A 23,282-nucleotide genomic window follows, 5' to 3' on the forward strand; every position below is an offset into this window, starting at 1 on the left:
ATAAAAAAATAGGGGTCGTCATACTGACTCTCTCTAATGCGATCATATAAGGAAGACCGAGAAACCACGCAAGCAAGAATTCGTCTACTCTCTGAAACATCCAATCTAACAAACTGGTTGGCCAAGGTCTAAACATCCAGGGATAGTGGCCTCTCTGTTGCCAGTAGATATGCCAAACTATCTATACTCACCACCTTTCAACTCAAGGAATCGGCCACCATATTGGCCTTCTCGGGATGATATAGAATAGTGATATCATAGTATTTAAGCAACTCTAGCCATCTTCGCTACCGCAAGTTAAAATATTTCTTTTTGAACAGATGTTATAGACTTCAGTGGTCGGTATAAACCTCACAAGGGACACTGTACAGATAATTCCTCCAAATCATCAATGCATGAACAATAGCTGCCAATTCCAAGTCGTGGACTAGATAATTCTTCTGATGGACCTTCAATTGCCGAGAGGCATAGGCAATCACCCTACCATCTTGCATCAACACAGCGCTAAGCCCAACATGTGATGTATCACAATACACAGTGCAAGACCCCAAACCTGTAGGCAATATCAACACTAGGGCTGTAGTCAAAGCAGTCTTGAGCTTTTGAAAGATCACCACACACTCCTTAGACCATCGAAAAGGAGCACCCTTCTCGGTCAATCTGGTCATAGGTGCAGAAATAGACGAGAACCCCTCTATGAAATGAAAATAATACCCGGCCAAACCAAAAAAACTCAAAATCTCTCAGTAGCTGAAGACGATCTAGGCCAACTCTGAACTACTTCAATCTTCTTCAGATCCACATTGATTGTAAGGCCCCGTGAAATTTTTCATAAAAACCGAGGTTCCGTGATGTCGGGGTTGGCGTAGAGGTTAATAATAGTAGAAATTCTTCGGACTTTTCCTAAAAATTGGGGTTCGCAATTTTTGGATTGAACAGTGCGTTGGGGAGTTGAAGGAAAATATTTGGCAGAAATAGGCATTTTTGCGGCCCATTATACGACCGCATAATCACTCTCCGGGCCGCAGAATGGCCGGAGAGTGGAGCAGCTAGTTGGGCCATTTTTGATGTCAATTTCGCGGCCAATTATATGACCGCATAACCATTTCGCGGGCCGCACTTTTGTCGCATAATTAGCCTTAGGATTTTTGTGGAGGGAGGTTCTGCGACACATTATGCGACCGTAGAACAAGTCTCCGGGCCGCATAACTACCGCAGAACCAGGTAGATTGTGCGGCCGATATGCAGACCGCATATCCATTCTGCGCTCGCATACCCTGTTCCGGAGCTTCAATTTTGGATTTTTAAACCAGACCCTATTTTGTTAAAATATATGCCATAGTCCAAGTTTTAGCATATTTTTGATATTTTTAGAGTGAGAAAGAGTTCATAGAGTGGGGAAGTAACCTTCAACCTAATATCCAACAATTTTTGCTCAATCCTTGAAGATTTTCAAGGAAAGTCTTCATCTTAAAGGTAATATTCTACACTCTAACTCTCAATTTCGAATTTTATCTAGAATTGGGTAATTAGTGAGATAAGTTTTGGGGCATGAGAGTTGTTATCTTGTATGCATGTGTTATCAAAGAATGTGGGGAGGTTGTGAGCTAAAAATGGTAGAGAATGGGTTGGAAAATGTTGGAATCTTTCACAAATGGGCCTTAAAAATATTAATGCGTACCTAGTGTTCGATAAAATGCTCAAATGAGCTAGTACCATGATCATCTTCCTAATTTTGGTCCAACTTGTTATATTTCTAAAATAGATCCAAGTGCTAAGAATTTCGGAACGTTTTAAAGTTTAAAGGAAGCTCAATTGAGGTATGTTGGCTAAACCCCCTTCTTCTTAGAATCGAATCCCAGAGTGTTCCTGTAATTGGTGTAAGTCCAAGATTGATCATAATAGAATTGGCTATTCCGAATGTCCTTGTGTTGAAGGATATATGCTCAATATGTATTGTAAATGCTTCATCATATCACCTTATTATCGAGGATGCGTTCAAAATATGGAATATGTGTTAAAAATGTTAAGACTTCAAGTCAAGATCGAAATAAAGGTTGTTATGCCAAATTGTATGAAAAGCCTCTATGCGCCTAAGATTCCCAAATTGCTCATATGTGAATTTAATGTCTTGAATGGGAAGCCTTATTTTTGTTGATAATGATAATGATGTTTGAATGTGGAAAGGGGAACTGAAATTATGAAATACGGCCAAGTGCCAAGAATGACTTTATAATTGTGGCCACTAGTGCCAATGAATTGAAATGATGTGAAAGAAGTATGATTTGAGATGATTGACTGAAAAGGTTAATGTCTCGGGTGAGACTGCCTAGCCGATCGGGCTGTGATCAGACGCCATGCCGCACACATGGTGGTAACTGTGCTAAAATTTATAAACTGAAAAAGGTAATGTCTCGGGTAAGACGGCCTAGCCGATTGTGCCGTGATCGGATGCCATGCCGCACACATGATGGTGACTGTGCTGGAAATTATAATGAAATTATCATTATGGTTGATGTCTCAAATGAGACGACCTAGCCGATCGGGTCGAGATCAGACTCCATGTAAGAATACGGAGGTATTGTGAATTATGATATATCGGCTCTAAAGATCACCCAACCTAATAACATGGAAATTGATTGGAGAACTTATTTGATCCTTACTTGATGTTGTAGTATTATTTGGAGCTCTTATTGAACTCATGACTGTTTCCCACTTGTATTATTATTCATTCTATTGAAATGGAGTTTAGTTTTACATACTAGTACTATTCGACAGTACTAACGTCCCTTTTGTCGGGGGCGCTGCATCTTTAAATGGATGCAGGTAGTTCCATAGCAGGCAGTGTTGATCAGCGATAGTGGTGCATCCTCTTCCCAACAGACTTGGTGAGCCCCACTTCATCCCGAGGTCATGTATTGAATCTTTTGTTCATATTATTATCACATTTTGAGGTATAGTCGGGGTCTTGTTGCCCGCACTGTCACAACACTCTTTTGTATATTTTAGAGGCTCCGTAGATACTATGTGAGTTGTACATGGGTGCTAAAAATGTCAAACAAATTATGTTGTGTTTTGAACTCCTGTTCCACGCGAATCATAAGAATGTGTGTATGTTGAAACTTAAAAATGATGTAACTAATTAGACGATTTAGTATTGTATATATGATCCTCCTACTGTATAATTAATGAAATCATGTCTTCTCTTGATCATGGGTGAGTTGGGTAGAAAGTATCTAATAGGCTTACTTGACCGGGTTTACTCGGTTGAGCGCCGGTCGCGCTCCCCGAGGTTGGGGTGTGACAAACTTGGTAACAGAGCCTAAGGTTTTAAAGTGTCCTAGGATGTCTTGGAGCCGTGTCTAGTAGAGTCCTCCTCATCGGTGTGTTGTCGACCACATCTATAAGTTGGAGGCTACTTGGACATTTAGAAATAATACCCTTCTTTGATATTCTGGATCGTGCGATGAAACTGATTGTGAAATTGTCCCTCCTCTAATTCGTGCAGTCCTTTAACTTTCAGTACATGACACCTAAGAAGAGGGCAAGAATTGGTCACAGAGCCAATACCGTCTCAGGAGTGGCAGTTGACCCTTTATTTGGTAATGCGTGTGAATACCCGAGGGGTGAGGATAATCCCCGACTGCTACAGTGCCTAATTTCGCTTCACCTGACCAGGACACACCAGTTCCTCCACCTACTGAGGGTGCAGCGATTCCTCCAACTCATATTCCAGTTCCACCTCTAGCTCCAGCTTCCGATTCTGGTATTTCCGACGGGGATCTTAGGGGAGCTATCCAGATGCTGACACAGATTGTGGCTTCTCAGGCCCAGAGATCAAATGTTGAACCCACATATTCTAGCCAACAAGAGGATTCTAGTGGTTCCAAGGTGAACAAGATTCTTCAGTTAAAACCTCCTGTGTTCACGGGTGCTAGTCCCGAGGAGGACCCATATGACTTCATTAATGAGATGCATAAGACTTTCCGGGTTATGCGCGCTACTGAGACGGTGGGAGTGGAGTTGACCGCCTACCACCTGAAAGGGGTGGCCTATTCTTGGTTTGAACTGTGGGAGGACTCTCGGGAGGAGGGGAGCCCTCCAGCGGTGGAGTGAGTTTGCCGACGCTTTCATGGACCATTTCTTGCCTGCAGAGACTAGGGCAGCCCATGCCATAGAGTTTGAGAACCTTAAGCAAGGAAGTAAAAGTATGTGGGAGTATCACATGGAGTTCGCACATTTGTCTCAATATGCCTTCTCATTTTGCCTACTATGGAGTCTAGAGTGCGCCAGTTTGTGCAGTGCCTTAGCCCCTTAGTTATCAATGAGGCCGCTACAACTGCCTTGAATTCGTATATAAACTATGGGAAGATGGTAGCATTTGCTCAAGCTACAGAGAACCGTAAGTTCAAGAATAGAATGGAGCGAGAGAGTACCAGCAAGGCCCGGTCCGCGGGCAACTTTGGGGAGTCATTTGGTGGGGGAAGATCAACTTTTAGGGGAGGCTCATGAGGGCCATCCTAGTCATTTGCTCATTCTTCATCCAGTGCACCTTGGCTATCAATGAGGCCGCTACAGCTACCTTGAATTCGTATATGAACTATGGGAAGATGGTAGCATTTGCTCAAGCTACAGAGAACCGTAAGTTGAAGAACAGAATAGAGCGAGAGGGTACCAGCAAGGCCCTATCCGTGGGCAACTTTGGGGAGTCATTTGGTGGGGGAAGATCAACTTTTAGGGTAGGGTCATCAGGGCCATCCTAGTCTTTTGCTCAGTCTTAATCCAGTGCACCGCAAGCAGGGCCCAGTCAGCAGCAGAGGAGTCGTTTCAGGCCCAATCAGGGCAGCAGGGGACCCCACCAGCAGGGCTGATTAGGAGGGAGATTCCAGCAGCAGTGGAGGCCCCCATGCCCCAGGTGTGGAAAGATGCACTCTCGGATCTGCTACATAAACCTACCCATATGTTACGGGTGCATATTGAGGGGTCATATTCAGAGGGAGTGTCGTTCATCCCGCAGGGTGCGGGCAAGGGCACAACACATCTATCTAGTTTTGCAGCTACTACATCTTCAGCACCCCCTCCAGCTCAAAGTACTCCGGCACCAGCAGGGCGTGGTGCAACTAGGGGTGGTGCGCAGAGTTCAGGAGGACCCAACCGTTTCTATGCTATGAGTGGTCGCCAGAGTGCAAAGGCTTTTCCAGATGTTGTCACAGGAATATTGACCATCCAATTTCATGATGTATATGCTCTTATTGATCCCGGTTCCTCCTTGTCCTATGTTACCCCTTATGTTGCTATGGAATTTGGGATAGAATCGGAATACCTTCTTGAGCCGTTCTCTGTATCTGCTCCGGTTGGCGAATCTATTATAGCCGCATGGGTTTACAGGGGTTGTGTTATCACGGTACGTGGTCGGGACACCGTGGCCGATCTCGTTTAATTGGGGATGGTCGATTTTTTATGTAATTATGGGAATAGATTGGCTTTATTCATGTTTTTCCAAGCTAGATTGCCGAACTAGGACTGTGAGGTTTGAATTACCAAATGAGCCAGTTGATGAATGGAAGGGAGATAATGTGATGCCAAAAGGCAGGTTCATTTCTTACCTTAAGGCCACGAAGATGATTAACAAGGGGTGTATCTATCATTTGGTCTGGGTTACGATCACCGATGCTGAAGCATCTGCACTCGAGTCTGTGCCAGTGGTGAATGAATTTCCAGAGGTTTTTCTTGATGAGCTCCCTAGGATTCCGCCAGACAGGGAGATTGATTTTGGAATTTATGTGATGCCAGGCATGCAACCTATATCTATTCCGCCCTACAGGATGGCACCAGAAGAATTGAAAGAGCTAAAGGAACAATTGAAGGATTTGTTAGAGAAGGGTTTTATCCGACCGAGTATGTCACCACGGGGTGCACTGGTTCTCTTTGTGAGGAATAAAGATGGATCACTAAGGATGTGTATTGACTACCGGCATCTCAACAAAGTCACAATCAAAAATAAGTACCCATTACCAAGAATAGATGATTTGTTTGATCAGTTACAGGGTGCTAGGTACTTCTCCAAAATTGATTTAGGGTCCGGGTACTACCAATTGAAGATCAGGGAGCAGGATATTCTGGAAACAACTTTTAGGACCCGGTATAGGCACATTGAATTTCTGATAATGTCTTTTGGGCTAACAAATATCCCGACAACTTTCATGGATCTTATGAATCGGGTTTTCAAGCCTTTTCTCGATTCCTTTATGATAGTGTTCATTGACAATATTCTTGTGTATTCACGAGGTTGAGAGGACCATGCCGATCATCTCAGGGCAGTTTTGCAGACTCTTCATCAGCACCAATTGTACGTGAAATTTTGAAAATGTGAATTTTGTCTCGAATCTGTCACATTCTTGGGTCATGTTGTCTCTAGAGAGGGAATTAAGGTTGTCCCTCTAAATATTGCAGCGGTGAAGAATTGGCCTAGACGTACATCACCAGCTGAGATCCGTAGTTTCTTAGGCTTAGCAGGGTATTACAGAAATATTGTGGAGGGGTTTTCTACTCTTGCCTCTCCATTGACTAAATTGATGCAGAAGGCAATTAAGTTCCAATGGTCAGATGCTTGTGAAAGGAACTTCCAGGAGTTAAAGTTGAGATTAACTACGACACCAGTGTTGAATCTACCAGACAGTACAAATGGGTTCATAGTATATTGTGATGCTTCGAGAATCGAGCTTGGGTATGTATTAATGCAACACAGCAAGGTTATAGCTTATGCTTCCAGGCAACTCAAGAATCACGAAAATAACTATCCAACATATGACTTAGAACTTGCGGCGGTGGTTTTTACATTGAAGAATTGGCATCATTATTTGCATGAATCCACGTTGGTATATTCACGTACCACAAGAGCCTTCAATATATTTTCAAATAGAAGGAGCTGAATCTGAGGCAGAGAAGATAGCTTGAGTTACTCAAGGATTACAGCATCGATATTCTATATCACCCGGGGAAAGCCAATATGGTGGCAGATGCTCTTAGCTGGAAATATATGGGTAGTTTGGCTCACTTGGAGACATGTCAGAGGCCGTTGGCCAGGGAGGTTCACCAGTTAGCTAGTTTGGGAGTTCTTGCAGACTCTAGTGAAGGAGGGGTAATTGTGCAAAATAAGACTGAATCATTGCTTGTTGTGGAAGTCAAAGAGAAGCAACACGACGATCCATTCTTGGTACAATTGTAGGAGGGGATTCACACACATAAAACTATGGCTTTTACTCTTGGTACAAATGATGGTACACTAAGGTACCAAGGGCAGCTATGTGTTCCAAATGTGGATGGTCTCCGGGAAAGAATCATGATCGAGGCTCACACTTCTAGGTATTCCGTACACCAAGGTTCTACAAAAATGTATCATGATCTTAAGGAAGTCTATTGGTGGAATAATATGAAGAGAAATGCAGTGGACTTTGTGGCGAGATGTCCAAATTATCAGCAAGTAAAGGCCGAACACCAACGGCCGGGTGGGTTGGCACAGAACATAGAAATTCCAATGTGGAAGTGGGAAATGATTAATATAGATTTTGTGGTAGGATTACCACGCACTCCACGCAAGTTTGACTCAATTTGAGTGATTGTGGATCGACTCACGAAATCAGCACAGTTCTTGTTAATTAAATCTACCGACACAGCGAAACAATATGCTCAGTTGTATATCAAGGAAATAGTCAGGTTGCATGGCACTCCAGTTTCTATCATTTCCGATGGAGGGGCTCAGTTCACGGTAAATTTTTGGAAGAAATTTCAGCAAGGTTTGGGGTGAATCTTAGCACAACCTTCTATCCAAAGACCGACGGTAAAGTAGAGCGGACTATTCAAACACTTGAGGACATGTTGCGTGCTTGTGTTCTTGACTTCAAGGGTAGCTGAGATGATCATTTGCCACTCATAGAGTTTGCTTATAACAACATCTTTCATGCTAGCATTCAAATGGAACCATTTGAGGCATTATATGGCAGGAGATATAGAACTCCCATTGGGTGGTTCAAAATTAGGGAAGCTGAGTTGTTAGGGCCAGACCTCGTGCATCAGGCTATGAAAAAAGTTAAAATCATCAATGGGCAATTGAAGACTGCTCAGAGTCGTCAAAAATCCTATTCCAATGTTCCTCGTAGAGACTTGAGTTCAAGGAAGATGATTGAGTATTCTTGAAGGTTTCTCCCATGAAGGGTATAACACAATTTGGAAGGAAGGGGAAATTGAGTCCGAGGTATGTCGGACCGTACAGAATAATTCAAAGGATCGGTGAGGTAGCATACAAGCTTGAGCTACCACCCGAGATGTCGTTAGTGCATCCAGTATTCCATGTGTCTATGTTGAAGAAGGTAGTTGGAGATCCGTCAGCTATTGTGCCGGTTGAGACCACTGAGGTTAATGAAGAACTGTCATATTAAGAAATTCCAGTTGCCATTCTTGATAGGCAAGTTCGAGAGATGAGGAATAAAGAAATTGCCTCTGTGGAGGTGTTATGGCGAAACCAACAGGTTGAAGAGGCTACTTGCGAGGCCGAGGAAGAGATGAAAAAAAAGTATCCTTACTTGTTTTTATAAGCTATGTAACCTTTTTATAAAACTGTCGCCTATGAATTTTCTTTATCACTTGTTCAGTTAATGTAAAAGTGCTTCTTTCTAAATATATTGTATGTGAGGACACTGTTGGTGCTGTTATGAGTTATGTTATGTCATTGGTTTATGTATGTGTTTTAAGGATATGTTTCTGGGGCTCTCTGACAGGTAGATAAGCCTAGTTACAGGAGAAACTCTGGAGAAAATTTTGAAAATTTAGGGAGTTTGTCAAATTTGGGGCTGCTGGTGTGTGGTATGAAAAACTGAGTTGCATAAGATGCTAATAGTGAATCTTGACCCTCATTCGAGGAAGAATGATCTTAAGTGGGGGAGGATGTAAGGACCCGTGAAAGTTTTCCTAAAAAGCGGGGTTCCGTGATACCGGGGTAGGCGTAGAGGTTAATAATAGGAGAAATTCTTCGAACTTTTGCTAAAATCGGGGTTCCGACTTTTTATATTGAACAGTGCGCTGGGGAGTTGAAGGAAAATATTTGACAGAAATAGGCATTTTTGCGACCCATTATGCGGCCGCATAATCACTCTGCGGGCCGCAGAATGGCTACAGAGTGAAGTAGCTACTTGGGCCATTTTTGATGTCCATTTCGCGGCCAATTATGCGATCGCATAACCATTCCGTGGGCCGCACTTTTGTCGCACAATCAGCCTTAGGATTTTTGCGGAGGGAGGTTCTGCGGCGTATTATGCGACCGCAGAACAGGTCTGCGGGTCTCATAACTACCGCAGACCCAGGCATTTTTCCAGTTTTTGGCACCATATTGTGCGGCCAATATGAAGACCGTATATCCATTCTACGGTCGCATGTGCGATGGCATACCTGTTCCGGAGCTTCATTTTTGGATTGTTAAATCCGACCCTATTTCGTTAAAACATATGCCATAGTCCATTTTTGAGCATATTTCTAATATTTTTAGAGTGAGAAAGAGTTCTTAGAGTGGGGAAGTAAACTTAAACCTAATATACAACAATTGTTGCTCAATCCTTGAAGAGTATCAAGGAAAGTCTTCATCCTAAAGGTAAGATTCTACACCCTAACCCTAAATTTCTAATTTTGTCTAGAATTGGGTAATTAGTGAGATAAGTTTTGGGGCACGAGAGTTGTTATCTTGCATGCATGTGTTATCAAAGAATGTGGGGAGGGGGGGGAGGTTGTGAGATGAAAATGATAGAGAATAGGTTGGGAAATGTTGGAAGCTTTCACAAAAGGGCCTTAAAAACATTAATGCATATCTAGTATTTGATAGAGCTAGAACCATGTTCATCTTCCTAATTTTGGTCCAACTTGTTATATTTCTAAAATAGATCGAAGTGCGAAGAATTCTGGAAAGTTTTAAAGTTTAAAGGAAGCTCAATTGAGGTATGGTGGCTAAACCCCCTTCTTCCTAGAATTGAATCCCACGGTGTTCATGTAATTGGTGTAAGTCCCAAATTGATCATTATAGAATTGGCTATTCATAATGTGTTTGTGTTGAAGGATGCATGTTCAATATTTATTCTAAATGCTTCACCATGTCATCTTGCCATTTGAGGATGTGTTCAAAATATGGAATATGTGTTAGAAATGTTAAGAATTCATGTCAGGATCGAATAAAGGTTGTTATGCCAAATTGTATGAAAAGCCTCTATGTGCCTAAGATTCCCAAATTGCTCATATGTGAATTTAATGTCTTGAATGGGAAACCTTATTGTTGTTGATAATGATAACAATGTATGAATGTGCAAAGGGGAACTGGAATTATGAAATACGGCCAAGTGCCAAGAATGACTTCATAATTGTGGCCACCAGTGCCAATGAATTGAAAGGATGTGGAAAAAGTATGATGTGAGATGATTGACTGAAAAAGGTAATGTCTCGGCTGAGATGACCTAGCTGATCGGTCCATGATCGGACGCCATGCCGCACACATGGTGGTAACTGTGCTGGAAATTATAAACTGAAAAAGGTAATGTCTCGGGTGAGATGGCCTAACCGATCAGGCAGTGATCGGATGCCATGCCGCACACATGGTGGTAACTGTGCTGGAAACTATAACGAAATTATGGTTATGGTTGATGTCTCAAATGAGACGAGCTAGCCAACCTGGTCGGGATCGGACTCCGTATAACAATACGGAGGTATTGTGAATTATGTTATATCGGCTCTAAAGATCACCCAACCTAATAACATGGAAATTGACTAGAGAACTTATGTGATCCTTACTTGATGTTTTAGTATTGTTTGGAGCTCTTATTGAACTCGTGACTGTTTCCCCCTTGTATTATTATTCATTCTATTGAGATGGTGTTTAGTTTTACATACTAGTACTATTCAACAATACTAACGTACATTTTGCTGGGGGCGCTGCATCTTTAAATGGATGCAACTGGTTCCATAGCAGGCGGTGTTGATCAGCGATAGTGGTACATCCTCTTCCCAACAGACTTGGTGAACCCCACTTCATCCTCGGTTCATGTATTGTATCTTTTGTTCATATTATTATCACGTTTTGAGGTATAGCCGGGGCCTTGTTGCCGGAACTATCATAACACTCTTTTGTATCTTTTAGAGGCTTCGTAGACACTATGTGGGTTATACATAGATGCTAGAAAAGTCAAACATATTATGTTGCGTTTTGATCTCTTATTCCACTCGAATCATAAAAATGTGTGTATCTTGAAACTTAAAAATGATGTAACCAATGAGACGATTTAGTATGGTATATATGATCTTAGTCTAATTAATGAAATCTTGTCTTCTCTTGATCATGGGTGAGTTGGGTAGAAAGTATCTAACAGACTTGCTCGATCGGGTTCACTCGGTTGAGCGCCGGTCGCGCTCCCGGATGTTGGGGCGTGACATTGATCCTCTCACTCAACACCTCATGGCCCCAAAATGCCACCGAATCAAGCTAGAATTCACACTTTGAGAATTTTGCATACAACTTCTTCTATGTCAAGGTCTGGAGCATGGTCCTTAAATGCCGCTCATGATCTTCCGGACTGCGGGAGTACACAAAGATGCCGTCAATAAACACAATGGCGAATGAATCAAGATATGGCTTGAATACACTATTCATCAGGTGCATAAACACTGCTAGGGCATTGGTCAGCCCAAATGACATCACAAGGAACTCATAGTGACCATACCGAGTACTAAAGGCAGTCTTCGGAATATCCGGATCCAAAATCTTTAGCTGATGATACACTGAACGCAAATCAAATTTTGCGAACATTCTGGCACCCTGTAGCTGGTCAAATAAGTCATCAATGCGCGGTAATAGATACTTGTTCTTCCTGGTAACCTTGTTCAACTTCCGATAATCAATACACAAATGCATAGAACCATCCTTATTCTTCACAAACCAAACCGGAGCACCCAAGGTGACACACTAGGCCGAAACCTTTATCAAGCAACTTTTGCAACTGCTCCTTTAACTCCTTCAACTCAGCTGGAGCCATACGATATGGTGGAATAGAAATGGGCTGAGTGCCCGACAATAAGTCAATGCCGCTTGGAAGATCTGCTGGAAATACATTTAGGAAGTCTCTCACTACTAGAACTGACTCAACTGTAGGAGTATCAACACTAACATCTCTCACAAAGGCTAGATATTGTCACTCCCCAAACTCGGGGAGCGTGACCGGCGCTCAACCGAGTGAACCTGATCGAGCAAGCCTATTAGATTTACTTCTACCCAAACTCATCCATGAATAAAGAGGAGATGTACTCCATTAATCAAACACTGAAAATATTTCATTAACAACTCCAATTTTATTCCATTAGCAGTTTCGTTCATAATTTCCAAAGTATTACAAGTTTATAGATGTAATGAAAAACATGTTTGCCAAATACCAAAATTTCTAGTTCAATTCCCAACATTTGACTACCACCCACACAACCTATCTATGGAGCCTCTAAGTACAACACAAGAGTAGTATGGAAGTGCCGGCAACAAGGCCCCGGCTATACCTTAAAACACAATGTACAACTCGAATGACATCAGGCACGGAATAGAGTATGGATCACCAAAACCTGCTGAATAGAGAGCGACTACTAACGAGGACAAAAGCTGCCTGCTGATGAACCACCTGCATCCATTAAAGATACAGCGCCCCCGGCAAATGGGACGTTAGTACATATGGAATAGTAGTAGTATGTAAAGCTAACTATCCACTTTCAAAATAGAATGCCAATATAAGAAATAGAAAACCATGGAAACAACAATCAACAATCAATGATATTCAAATGCCAAGTTAAAACATAATAATTTCCAAAATATGAAGATAACACTGTGAAGTGATAATCAAAATATGATGATAATATTATTTTTGGTTGGGAGATCTTTAGCAACGATATACCACTGTTCACAATACCACTATTCACAATACCAATGTTCACAATACCAATACCACCGTACTTTTAGCACGGAGTTCGACACGACCTGATCGGCTAGGCCATCTCATAAGAGACATCAACCACAATCACTCTCAATACCAATACCACCGTACTTTTAGCATGGAGTCCGATCATGACTCGATCGGCTAGGACATCTCATTAGAGACATCAACCACAATCACAATTTCAATTACAATTTTCAACACAATCATCACCATGTGTGCGATATGGCATCCGATCACGACCCGATCGACTAGGCCGTCTCACCACAATGTCGTGTGGATCGACATCATCCTTTTCTATCAATAAATCTTATCCCAATTAAGGGGAATAAATTTATCACATCAATTTCATCCGAAATAAGGTGAATGATTACAATCCACTCCTACATCGGCACACGTAGTTTTGGGGTTAGGTTATTTCAACCTACCCTTCCTCGGTGACTATCGATACTCCCAAAAATATTATTTTTGTTTTTGCACACAAAGGTAACATAGGTACAAATGTATTTACCTCATCATCTTTCACATTGTATGAATTTCCACTAGTAGTTTCAACCAATAACAACAACAATATTCCCTTGGCTCTTTTGGCCATTCACAAGATTTTTTATTCAAGGCACGGTGGTCGTATTTGATATTCCACACTTTCATTTCTTTTCTCTCATGTATCATCATCATAAATATCAACATATATAATACTCCGGAAATCACAACTTTAAGTTCATTAGAAATGAAGAATTTAAGCACAATAGATTTCTTTCCAAAATTGGAGTAAAATGATTGGCAATCGATGTGCAAGTTAAAATCATAAACAAGTAACACACCATTTATTCTTGAAATACTTTTTCCCAAAAAGGAAAATACACAATTTCCACTCACGAATATGTAAGAACACAAAACACATTGAAAATACTCACAAAGCATAGCATTATTTAAAATAGCCACATTTGGGCATGACTTGAGTACATAAGATTTTAGGCAATTCTATTTTCGAAGTCAATTCAGAATAGTTGAATCAAGGCTCATTTCATAACCTTTCTCACATCATTTCATTTCATCGGCACCATTGGCCACAAGTATAATTTTCGTTATTGGCACGTTGGCCACCCTTGAAACCTCCAACTCACTTCTTTCAGTTTCGAGCATCTGTATACATTATCAACAACAAGGCATTTCTAATCAAGACTTTAGGTACACTTATGAGCAACTAAAAGTCTTAAGCATATCGAGTTTTTCTCACACAATTTGGCATACTAACTTTCATTTGAAACACGACTCAAAGCCATAACATTTTAATGCATAACTCATACTTTGAACATATATCTTTCAACATAAGGCTCATTTGGAATAGTCAAGTTTATAAGGAATAACTCAGAACATAGGAATTAGGAACTTGAGCCAACCATACTTGAAATTTACGGGAACATGATTGAATTCAATTCTAAGAGAGTAGTTTAGCTAACATACCTCGCCTTGAGCTTTTCTTAAATTACTGCAACGTTCCGGAAATTCTAGCAATCCCAATCTCTTGAGTGAAGATCTTGTGAGATTCCCTTGTTGGATTTCAAAGCTTGGACAAGATCTTGATGAACAAAGCACTTGAGCTTCTTCCTCCCTCTAGAACACTCTCACTTCTCTCTAAATTCATCAGATAATTGCCCCAAAATAAGCCCCAAAGCCTATTTATCAAAATGGGGTCGGATTATGAAAATAGGAAAGTGGACCCTCCGAACTCAGGTATGCGGGCGCACAATGGACCGCAAACCGATGCGCGGAACTGGGCTGCACTAGTCAGGTCTGCGACCATTTTGCGATCGCAGAATCAGTTTTGGAGTTCGCATAATGATTCTGCGGTCACACATCTGACCGCAAAATCACATTCTTTCAGCCTTTGGTAATTTGGTCATAACTTCTTGTAGGATTGTCCAAATGACAAACGGTTTGAAACGTTAGAAGCTGGACTGAAAGATCTTTTATTTGACAGGTTGATAGTCACAAGTGTGTGTGTGTATATATATATATATATATATATATATATATATATATATATATATATATATATATATATATATATATCCAAATTGTGGTCTTGTGCGTACCCATTTGAAACTTTAGTCTATCATAAAATTTCCAACTTGACTTGGACTTAGGGCTCTCCTTAGACCCCACATCACTTATAATACGCCTCGCACACTTATTATCATATCCAATTGATATCCATCATATTAATAGTCCTTGTCTGCATACAAAATAATATAATTAGCGCACATCAACTTTCTTAATAGCACTTAAGTACTTCAAAATTTTTCGGGGTGTTACAGATATGCCTCACACCCCTTCTCAACCATTCGCTGGGCCTTTAAAAAGGACACAACCCTGCTAGGGGCATAATCCAATGTACCCCTCCACTCGAACCGTGGTAAACCTGGCATAGATAGTGTCACAATCTTGGTGTGACAATATAGAATAGCATGATAGGGCGACAACAAGTCCATGCCCAAGAAAACATCAAAGTATACCATACTGAGTAACAATATATCGACTCTAGTCTCAAAACCACCAATAACAACTAAACACGACTGATACACATGGTCTAGAATAATAGAATCTCCCACAGGCGTGGACACATAAATAGGAGAATTAAAAGAATCATGAGATATATCCATACACGGAGAAAAGTAAGATGACATATATGAATAAGTGGATCATGGATCAAATAAGACTGAAGCATCTCTATGAAAAACCGAAACTATACCTGTGATGACTGCGTTTGAAGCAAATGCCCATGTCCTACTCAGAAAAGAATAGAATATGGCCTGGCCTCCCGCTCTAGGGAGACCTCTACCTACCTATCCCTGACGAGCGTCAAACACACACTTAAATATGCTCACTAGTTGAATATAGTATAATATAATATCGTATCCACAGTGATTGGAGTTAAACAGTATTTTCGTAGTTTATAGCTTGATTGCTATCCAAGATGATCAACAGTTTAGAATTATGTGATTAAAAAACTAAAATTAACTAAGAATCTAAAGCTAATTGACGAATGACAATCGAAACAAAAGTAAGCAAAGAAGATATCAATGGGAGAAAATAGGGATTGATTGGATAAGTGCGAGATAATTTTCTGGGATTTAAATCTAGTTAATTCACTTCTAATGTTCAAGTGAGTCTCTCGAATTCACTCAATTATTAGGTTAAACGTTTAGTAGAAACTCCTCACTCGATTAAGTTTCAACCTCACAATGTGAACAAATTTAAGCTCTGTGAAGATATGCAAGAGTTCGTAGTGGATTGGTATTTAGGAGAACCTCTCCCAATTATCCTCCTAACTAGGTCTAAACAATAATTCAACTAGCCTATTTCGATTACTAAGAAGAATTAATGAATTCAAGCAACAAGATAATACAAAGATATCACAAGTATGCCTCTCTCGATTACATGAACATGTGAATATAGAGGCAACAATTAAAACACCCAAAACGATTCAACGAATAAAAACTAGAGTTAATATCCATAAACAAATATCAATACACCAAATCCATCAATCCCTAAAGAGAACTACTCCACAGATATGGAGTAATTCATCACAAATATAAAGAAAAACATAAAACGATCCAAACTCTTGTCTTCAGTGAGGATTGAATGATGAATCCCTCGTGCTTTCGCTTCTCCACATTCTCTCTAGCCTCCTTAGGTTTTAGATGTGTCAAAAGTCCATAAAATAACGTTTTACATGTATTTATACTAAGTAGGGTCGGGCCTAGACAAAAGCACCTTTTCCTGCGTGAACTGGGATAATAACTCTATAAAAATTGCACAGGCGCGCCGCATGGGGCGACCCGTCACGCAGGGTGGTTGTGGGAAACTTCAGAGAGCTTGTTCTTACAGGCTTCATGAAAATTGGGCAGCCGCGGCGCGCCATGCGCCGTGACTGTGAGATTTACTCTGAGTACGGATATTTCTTGCCTTTTAGCTATCCCGACGTAGTTCTCGACCCCCAAACGCGATCCCGACTTATTCCCTTGGGCTTTTACTCAGACTCCAAAGCTCCAAATCACCCGAATTCATTCCAAAACATTTACATATCTCGGAATCACTCCTACAAGGCATAAAACACACAGTCAGTGCAAAACACTAATGATTAAAGTTCAAACACAATTAAACTGCAGTAAATTGGAGTGTAATAAGCGACTAAAACATGAGATTATAGGTGGGTAACTAAGATATATAACAATTAGGTGGGTAAAAGCTTATTACTGGATCAATCAAGAAACGCCTATATCACTTCCACGACTGAACAAAACTACTATTTTGCTTTGCAAACACACGGGGCAAGTTCTAGACATCAAATGCAATGCACAAAATAACACAAAACCTCACACCCACATGGCACATAACTCACTTAGGATTGGACTCATCTAGACACTCTAGTCAAAGCAGTCAAGCAAGGTTAAGATCATGCAGTTTAAGGTACTTACGCAAGAGTCAAAAACTGAGCCTAAGCATCACAACTAAAGAACTCACTATTCTTAAGGAATAATAAATTCAAGAGACATTACTTCCAATTCAGATCATAACACAAGTTTTCCTACTATTTTACAAAACCAAAAACTAACTTCACCCGGTTCAAACGAAACCTTTGGAAAAGAACCACGACACAAAGAAAATCCAAGGGGGAATTATTACACTACCTAACAAAAGAAAATCTTTTTTTGTTGTCTTTTTCTTTCGACTTTAATACCTCAAGAAACCCGTCAAATGATATCCATCGTTGGGAAAAGCCAAAAATTTTAAATTTTTATAGGTTTTCTTATTTTTCTATCTCTCACTACTGAAACAACAAAACTAAATCACTAACACAGATACATACAACATACAATTTTCCCCACCCCACACTTTAAGTTGTGGCATGTCCCCATGACACACAATTAAAAAGCATAAGGTAAAGGAAACTTCCCTGAATTTTCAGCTGGGGTCTGAGTCGAAGTCAGGCTCCATTCAACGCGCCCGAACCAATGCACATATCCATGCGAACAGCTTCTTCTCAGCCTTCTTGGGGTACACCCCACACTTTTCTTTCACTGCAGCCTTCTAATTCGAAATCTTCACTTTCCACTCAACACTTGAAGCTGGCTTCTCCTTTATCACCCTCGTCTCTACATTTATCTCGAATGTCACGGTTTCTTCACTCACTCTAAGCATCAGTTTTCTATCATGTATATCTAAAATTGCTCTACTTGTTGTTAAGAATGGTCTTCCGAAGATTAGGGGTATCTCCTTGTTCTCCTTCATCTTCACCACTATAAAGTCTACTGGAAATACAAACTTATCTACCCAAACTAAGACATCTAACACTATCCCTTCGGGTATTATAGTTGTTTGGTCTACCAGCTGCAAAGATATTGGTGCAGACCTTATCTCTCCAAGCTCATTCTACAGTTTTCTATAAATAGGCCAAGGCTTTAAATTAAATGAGGCACCAGAATCACACAAAGACTTATCAAAATTAGGAGTGCTTAACGAGCAAGGTATAGTAAAACTCCCTGGATCTCTACACTTTTGTGGGAGTTTGTTCTGCAAGATTGCAATGCAATGCTCTGTGAGCTTGACTACTGATGTTTCTTCTATCTTTCTCTTCTTTGTTAGGATTTCCTTCAAAAACTTAGCATAAGCTGGCATTTGGGAGAGCACCTCTTTGAATGGCAAGTTTACATTAACATGTCTCAGCATATATAGAAATTTCTCAAATTGCTTGTCCAGTTTTTCTCTATATAGCTTTTGGGGAAAAGGTAGAGAGGGCATATGCTCGCTCTCATTAGATTCACCCCTTCTTTAATTCTCTTCCTTCTTCTTTTTATCAGTTCCCTTCTTGCCTTTCTTCTGCTCATCAACTTTATTTTTGAGCTGCTCCACACTTTCTTTTTTAGGTCCTACCTCTTTCTAGATAGGGGTGAGCTCTTACACTACTTGTCGACTTCTGAGAGTTACATCATTTACCGTCTCCTTGGGGTTTCTTTCAGTATCAGCTGGCAAAGTACCTGGGATCTTTTCAGACAATATGGTGGCAATTTATCCCACTTATTTCTCCAAGTTTCGCAGCCCTGTGCCAAGTTCCTTGATAGCTGCACCATGAGCATCTAACCTCTCATATATCTTGACAATAAAGGACTTCATCAGATCTTCTAGCCCAGGTTGATTGGATTGTTGAGGTTGAAACTACTACCTTTGCTGATTTTAGAAGCCTGGAGCTCCTTGTCCCTGGACTTTGGAGTTGTATTGTTGCCATGTATTTGCACTACCCCTAGGTGAACTTCGTGAAAAAAATGGGGTACTTCTGAACCATTGCATTATAGTTATAATTTCCCAAAGCATTTACTTCCTCAGTTGAGGCCTGACACTCATGAGTAGGGTGTCCTCTTCCACATATATCACAAGCTGCATGATTCTCACTTTGTATTGAAGCTAAGGTCAGCTTCCTTATCTCTTTCGCCATGGCATCAAGCAGTACATGCATAGACGTGTTATCATCAACCTGGTGAACACCATTCGCCTTCTTCTTTCAGCACTTTCAGAGGGCCATTGATTTGTATCTTTAGACAATTCATCGAGAATAGTGACTATCTTATCTGGCATCTTTTTCATCAAAGGACCTCCAGCTGCACTACTCAATGTTCTACGTGAGGCCGGTGTCAAACCATCCCAAAAATCCTGGAGTTGCATCTAAAGTTTAATTCCGCTATGTTGACACTTTGCATCTAAAGTTTAATTCCGCTATGTTGACACTTTCGAACCAATTCCTTGAACTTCTCCCATGCTTCAAACACGGTTTCATTCTCTTTCTGGCAGAAGTTATGGATTTCTCATCTAAACTTGACCATCTTACTGAGGAGAAATATTTATCAAGGAGTTTTCTGGTCATCTCCTCCCATGTTCTAATTGATCCCTGGGGCAAGCTTTGAAGCCACTCCTTTGCATCGTCTTTGAGAGTGAAGGGGAATTCCCTTAAGTAAACTGCATCTTGTGAAATACCATTGTATTGGAAGGTGTTCATAATTTCTTCAAAGTCCATTAGCTGTGTATTTGGATCTTTGTTTGGCTTCCCTCTGAAGACACAACAGTTTTGTAGAGTTTGGAGCAACCCTTGCTTCAATTCGAAATTGTTCGCAGCCACTGGAGGTGGTCTAACACTTGATATGCCTTGGTTGTAGACCGGTCTAGCATAATCACCAAGTGATCTCCCACCACCCAAAGGTTGATTCTGAACAATTCTCCGAGCCCTCTCGTCCTCATAGACAAGTTGTGCATTCCGAAGAGGTGTTTCCTCGGCATCCCTTACAACTTTTTCTCTTTGCTGGGCTACCTCTCTTGCAGCCAAATCAACATTAATATCATCTCCCGCCATAATTTCTTTGGTTGAGGATTGCCCAACCTTCTCTATATTCTAAGTGAGTTTTCTTTCCTTCCTTAATGGTCACAAATGTTTCTCGATTTCTGGTTCGTATGAGAGTACTTCCTTCCCAGAGGATCGAGTCATGCACATTCTGTAGCCTGCGTACAATCAAAGAACACAAAACGTAAAAAGGGAAAAATAAAATAACAAGAAAAAAGTCTTGAATTAGCACTACAAACTATTTTAAACACTATTGATTGCCAATCCCCGGCAACAACGCCAAAATTGATGAGTGGAAAAGACATACTTAAATATGCTCGCTAGTCGAATATAGTATAATATAATATCGTATCCACATGGATTGGAGTTAAACCGTATTTTCGTAGTTTATAGCTTTGTTGCTATCCAATATGATCAACAGTTGAGAATTGTGTAATTAAAAAACTAAAACTAACTAAGAATCTAAAGCTAATTGACGAATGACTATCAAAATATAAGTTAGCAAAGAAGATATCAATGTGAGAAAATAGGGATTGATTGGATAGGTGCAAGATAATTGTCTAGGATTTAACTCTTGTTAATTCACTTCCAATGTTCAAGTGAGTCTCTCGAATTCACTCAATTATTAGTTCAAACGTTTAGTAGAAATTTCTCTCTCGATTAAGTTTCGACCTCACAATGTGAACCAATTTAAGCTCGGTGAATATATGCAAGAGTTCGTAGTGGATTGGTATTTAGGAGAACCTCTCCCAATTATCCTCCTAACTAGGTCTAAACAATAATTCAACTAGCCTCTTTCGATTACTAAGAAGAATTAATGAATTCAACCAACATGAAAATGCAAAGATATCACAAGTATGCCTCTCTCGATTACATGAACATATGAATATAGAGGCAACAATTAAAACACCCAAAACGATTCAATGAATAAAAACTAGAGTTAATATACATAAACAAATATCAAAACACCAAATCCATCAATCCCTAAAGAGAATTACTCCATAGATATGGAGTAATTCATCACAAATATAAAGAAAAACATAAAACGATCCAAACACTTATCTTGAGTGACGATTGAATGATACATTCCTTGTACTTTCGCTTATCCACCTTCTCTCTATCCTTTTTAGGTCTTAGATGTCTCAAAAGTCTATAAAATAATATTTTTATATGTATTTATACTAATTAGGGTTGGGCCAGACAAAAACACCTTTTCCTGCGCTAACCAGATACTAACTCTATAAAATTTGCACAGGCGCACTGCATGGGACAACGAGCCATGCGGGGTGGTTGTGGAAAACTTCGGAGAGCTTGTTCTAACAGGCTTCAGGAAAATTGGGCAGCAGCGACTGTGAGATTTTCTCTGAGTACAGATGTTGCTTGTTTTTTAGCTATCCCTATGTGGTTCTCGACCCCCGAACGTGATCCCGACTTATTCCCTTGGGCGTTTACGCAGACTTCAAAGCTCCAAATCACTCGAATTCATTCCATAATATCTACATAGCTCGGAATCACTCCTACAAGGCATAGAACACACAATTAGTGCAAAACACTAGCGATTAAAGCTCAAACTCAATTAAAGTGCAGTAAATTAAAGTGTAATAAGCGACTAGAACATGAGATTATAGCCTACCATCAATCCCCCATGTCACGACAAAAACTGATGGGCCATGACCAGTGTCCGATTCCTACCTGCCGAACACCCCTAAGCATACGTCTATGATATAAACATGAAGTAGGGGTAGGTCATGCATAACATCTGTCAATAAACTGCTGAGACATGTGAATAACATACGTGAGAAAACATGCCCAAAATACACACACACACACATATATATATATATATATATATATATATATATATATATATATATATATATATGCGGAATACGGTAGGGATAGCCGATAAGGCTACTATGGACAACTATATATCAACATAGAGGCCGACAAGGCCACATACTATCCAACTATACCTGACTGTCTACAGATCTCTAATAGAGTGTACAACTGTATAAAGGACAGGACTGGGCCGCGTCATACCCACATATGTATACAACAATATCGTACCAAAACCCAATGGCAGCTCCAGATCAAACGGAGCATACCAACTCTCGCTGAGCAAGGATCCTAAGAAGGGAGGCCGTTAGACTGTCTACCTACACCTACGGGCATGAAACGCAGGCCCCCAGGAAATAGGGGTGTCAGTACGAATAATGTATCGAGTATGTAAGGCATACAAATCAGAATATAGAAGACATGAAAGAAACATGGAGTAAAGGATTCAACCTGTAAGCCTGAAAAGCTCTTCGAATCATGAAACATTTATAATGTCATGCATATGCGTATAAATATCATATCATGCATATTTATATGCGTACATAATGCCGTCAAACCTCTAAGGGCATCCCATCATATCATCCTTGCCTTAGTGGGCGAAATCATCAACGTATATAACCTGATCAGATGGTGGTGCGTATATAATGTTGTAACCTTTCCCCATACCCTATATACATATAATATACGCGTATATAGCGCCATCTGGTCATGGGTCAATGTACATGTATAAATGAATGCAATGCATAAGAAGTAGGTCAATAAGATATCTCGAGATGTCATAAGATCAATATGCCCTCGATTAATATCACAAAAAAAACTTTATCACTTATGTATTTTCTGAGACACATGAACAGACTATATAATAATGGGACATATGGGGAATCAAAAACATAGTGAACCCTAGTACTTCTACAAATAGAGTCATTTGTGAAAGTTGCGTATTTGCTCGTTTCGTTGTATCATATGGATCATGCCAAAAGGAAAGAAGGAATAGCCTTAACATTCCTTATACAAATCTCTCCAATAACAATGCTAGACTTAGATCA

The 23,282-nt window shown here is 40.4% G+C and overlaps 1 non-coding gene across 1 annotated transcript; it reads left to right on the forward strand.

Moving 5' to 3' along the window:
• The first annotated feature begins 19,775 nt into the window (after positions 1-19,775).
• Positions 19,776-19,882, forward strand: LOC142170016 (small nucleolar RNA R71). Its single transcript, XR_012699635.1, has one exon. It is a non-coding gene; the product is annotated as a small nucleolar RNA R71 (small nucleolar RNA).
• The last annotated feature ends 3,400 nt before the right edge of the window (positions 19,883-23,282 follow it).

The sequence above is a fragment of the Nicotiana tabacum genome, chromosome 15 (assembly GCF_000715075.1).
Source record: "Nicotiana tabacum cultivar K326 chromosome 15, ASM71507v2, whole genome shotgun sequence".
Lineage (NCBI taxonomy): Eukaryota > Viridiplantae > Streptophyta > Magnoliopsida > Solanales > Solanaceae > Nicotiana > Nicotiana tabacum.